This window comes from Triticum dicoccoides, chromosome 6B (assembly GCF_002162155.2).
Source record: "Triticum dicoccoides isolate Atlit2015 ecotype Zavitan chromosome 6B, WEW_v2.0, whole genome shotgun sequence".
Classification (NCBI taxonomy): domain Eukaryota; kingdom Viridiplantae; phylum Streptophyta; class Magnoliopsida; order Poales; family Poaceae; genus Triticum; species Triticum dicoccoides.
Window position 1 is genome coordinate 186,611,849 of NC_041391.1, and position 4,750 is coordinate 186,616,598.

The window sequence follows — 4,750 nt, forward strand, 5'->3', positions numbered from 1 at the left end:
GCAGTAGCGCACTTTACTAAACAGCGCTACTGCTATTCAGATTAGTTGTAGCACGTTTTGGCAAACGCGCTACAACTATCCCTACCTTATCCCCACGAGCACGACCGGCCCTCTCACTCACACTCTCACTCTCGCCCGCGTAAACCGTCGTCGTGCGTCGTCGCCGCCGCCGCCTTCGTCCGTCCGCCGCCGAGGTACTCCCCTCCTTCCGTCCCTCCTCCATCCTCCTCGCACATCCTCCCTCCGCCTGCGGCCGCCCCTCCCTCCTCCGCCGCCGCCCTCCTTCCTCCGCATGCGGCCGTCCCTCCTCCCTCCTCCACCGGCAGCCCTCCTCCCACCGCCCTCGACCTCGCCGCCCCTAACTACCTCTCCGTCGCCCCCCACCCCCTGCCACTAGTTAGTACTAGATTTAGTAGTAGTAGATGTTAATTTAGGGTTAGCTAGTACTAGATGTTGCTTAGTTAGTACTGGATTTTTAGTAGTAGTAGTGGTAGTTGAACTACTTTAGTTGTAGTTGAACTAGTTTAGTAAGTAAATTAGTAAGATAATTAATATAACTACTTTAGTTGTAGTAGAACTAATGTATTTTTAGTAAGATAATTAATATAACTAGTTGAACTACTTTATTTTTAGAAAGAACTAGTTTTTTTTCTATTTATAGTAAGTTTATATTTAGTAAGAACTAGTTGAATTAATAAAACTAGTTGAACATGTCATATTTGTTGTTATTTTTTAGTTTAAGCAATTATTCGGGATGTATTAGTGATAACTTATATGGTTTCAGGTGACCACCGTCGTCCCCGTCACCGACCCCCTCCGACATCCCCGCCGTCGTCCCAGTCACCGACCCCCTCCGACATCAAGGTGAGACTAGCCAAATATCCTTGTATATCTTGTGTTGTTGCTCAAATAGGATATGTGGTTGCCCAAGTGGCCATTCATGTTCAGTTTACATCTCCGAGTGGCCTATGTTTTGCCGGGGTGTTGATTAATTTCCGTTCTGTCAAATTTTAGGTGCTCGATATGTCCTTTTTTTAGCAAAGGTCATGCCGGATTTTGTCGTGAATTCTGGCATGACTTGTGCTAGAATATGTACAAGTTTAATCTTTGAATTCTGGTTGTAGGAAATGTCGTACTCGGACGACGACGGTCTCCCGGGGGAGTGTAACTGGTGCCACGACGATCAAGGTATGTGCGACAGGTTCGTTCGGCTGGACGAAGATCGGCGCTTCAGCATTAAGCTCGAGGAGACCTTCGATTGTGAAACGGTACGCAACAACGACAAGTGTTTTTTCGTAATTAAGCATGACTTCAACTATTTCAACGTCTAATTTTCATATTTTACAATTCGACTAGCTTATCCCATGCCATGCAAGACGCTATGTCTTGGAGAGGATGGGTTTTGAAGACCATGAAAATTTCGAAACAAAGAAAATACACCTAAGGACCCATCGTAATATGGATTTTGAAGTAAATCTGTGCAATGCTCAGAGCGTAACCCATTTTGGTTGCCAAAATTGGGAAGCGCTTTGCAAAATGTATGATTTTTATGAGGGTATGATTGTCACCATGGATCTTGGTGATCCTGACAGCGAGGAAGACAATATGGACATTTGGGTCCTTGTTGATACGCTTCCGATTGTACCGCTATGTGAGTTTCTCAAACATAGTTATTAACTAATTTATATTGTTTATTTCAAAATAGTTGATAGCTTATTTCCATTGACAGCTTATTTTGATTCTTCAAAGACTGTGCGGAATATGGTAGATAAAACCCACTACACCGATGGCACCGAATTAACGTATAAGGAGAAAAATCATCTGATCGCATTTTGTACTCTTCTTGAGAATTACAATGACTATTATCGAACTCCTCTAAATTATGGTGAATACGTGCCACTAGTGCATGTGTTGAACCACGATAACTTCTCTGGAGATACCCTGGTAAGATTTTTTACTATTACGACATCCGTGCATCTTTTGCATACTTCTAAAACTAGTACATCATTGCTAACTACGAAGTTATTATTATGTTTTTCAATAGAAACTCCCGATGGATTGTGTGCCTCATCTGATGTCTCTGGATGGTCGCCTCTCAGTTCTGAACATACTGCTAGGTAAATCTACGGAGCTAACCTGTGCATATCGGATTTCTAAAACCCGTGAACACATGATCATCAAAGAATGGAAGAAATGTATGGAGATTCGCAAGGAGGTTCTTGGAAGTAACATTCAGCGAAAGGCAAGAATTGGAGACAGGCTAATCTCCATTCTCCATAATGGAGAGTCAGGGGCTATCTTGTTTTTTGCTATTTTACCTTAGAAAATGTAGTAGGTCTTAATCGAATGTAATAGGTCCTATGAGGTACAATATGTTTATTATGTGGTAATGTGTTAGAGTTGATAATGATGATCTTGAGGAGGTGTTATGTGATGTCAATGATGAAAACGATGATCTTGAGGAGGTGTTATATGACAATGATGTATTATGATGATAAGTTGTTAATGATATGATGATGATGATGATATTATTATATCATTGGGTGAAAGAACCGCGTATTAGTTTCAAATGGATGGACATCCACTTGAAACTAGTCCACGGTTCTTTCACCCCATGATGTAATAACTCATTATGATGTAAAAACAATCTCTAAATTCCTGTTGTATGAAAACTTGTGTAAAGGTGTATGAATACAACATGAAAAAGAAAAGAAATAAAATACTAAATAATAGTAGTAGCGCGGGAGAGGAGAAGCGCTACTACTAATTACCAGTAGCGCTGTTCTGAAGAAGCGTTGCTATTAAGTCAATTTAGCAGTAGCGTGGGTCCAGACGCACTATTGATAAGCATTAGCTGTAACGCCTTATCAGTAGCGCTCCTGCCCGCGCTACTGATAGGCCCAAAACCCGCGCTGCTGCTAGGCTTTTCCCTAGTAGTGTGCCTTGGTGGAGAAGGAAAGGGGGAGGGGAAAGAGGAAAGGGGGGCGCCGCCCACCCTTCCTTGTCCTATTGGGACTAGGGGGGGAGGGGGCGCGCGGCCTGCCCTGGCCGGCCCTCCTCTTCTCCCTCATGGCCCATGTAGGCCAATTAACCCCCCGGGGGGTTCCGGTAACCCCTAGTACTCTGGTAAAATCCCGATTTCACCCGAAACGATTCCGATATCCAAATATAGGCTTCCAATATATCAATCTTTATGTCTCGACCATTTCAAGACTCCTCGTCATGTCCGTGATCACATCCGGGACTCCGAACAACCTTCGGTACATCAAAACTTATAAACTCATAATAAAACTGTCATCGTAACGTTAAGCGTGCGGACCCTACGGGTTCGAGAACTATGTAGACATGACCTAGAACTATTCTCGGTCAATAACCAATAGCGGAAACTGGATGCTCATATTGGCTCCCACATATTCTACGAAGATCTTTATCGGTCAAACCGCATAACAACATACGTTGTTCCCTTTGTCATCGGTATGTTACTTGCCCGAGATTCGATCGTCGGTATCCAATACCTAGTTCAATCTCGTTACCGACAAGTCTCTTTACTCGTTACGTAATGCATCATTCCGTAACTAACTCATTAGCTACATTGCTTGCAAGGCTTATAGTGATGTGCATTACCGAGAGGGCCCAGAGATACCTCTCCGACAATCGGAGTGACAAAACCTAATCTCGAAATACGCCAACTCAACATGTACCATTGGAGACACCTGTAGAGCTCCTTTATAATCACTCAGTTATGTTGTGACGTTTGGTAGCACACAAAGTGTTCCTCCGGTAAACGGGAGTTGCATAATCTCATAGTTGTAGGAACATGTATAAGTCATGAAGAAAGCAATAGCGACATACTAAACGATCAAGTGCTAAGCTAATAGAATGGGTCATGTCAATCACAACATTCTCCTAATGATGTGATCTCGTTAATCAAATGACAACTCATGTCTATGGCTAGGAAACTTAACCATCTTTGATTCACGAGCTAGTCAAGTAGAGGCATACTAGTGACACTATGTTTGTCTATGTATTCACACATGTATTATGTTTCCGGTTAATACAATTCTAGCATGAATAATAAACATTTATCATGATATAAGGAAATAAATAATAACTTTATTATTGCCTCTAGGGCATATTTCCTTCAGTCTCCCACTTGCACTAGAGTCAATAATCTAGTTCACATCGCCATGTGATTTAACACCAATATTCATATCTGTATATGATTAACACCCATAGTTCACATCGTCATGTGACCAACACCCAAAGGGTTTACTAGAGTCAATAATCTAGTTCACATCGCTATGTGATTAACACCCAAAGAGTACTAAGGTGTGATCATGTTTTGCTCGTGAGAGAAGCTTAGTCAACGGGTCTGTCATATTCAGAGCCGTGTGTATTTTGCAAATATTCTATGTCTACAATGTTCTGCATGGAGCTACTCTAGCTAATTGCTCCCAATATGTATCCAGATTGAGACTTAGAGTCATCTGGATCGGTGTAAAAGCTTGCACCGATGTAACTCTTTACGACGGGCTCTTTTATCACCTCCATAATCGAGAAATATTTCCTTAGTCCTCTCTAAGGATATTCTTGACCAATGTCCAGTGATCTACTCCTAGATCACTATTGTACTCTCTTGCCAAATACAGAGCAAGGTATACAATAGGTCTGGTACATTGCATAGCATACTTTATAGAACCTATGACTAAGGCATGGGGAATGACTTTCATTCTCTTTTCTATTTTCTGCC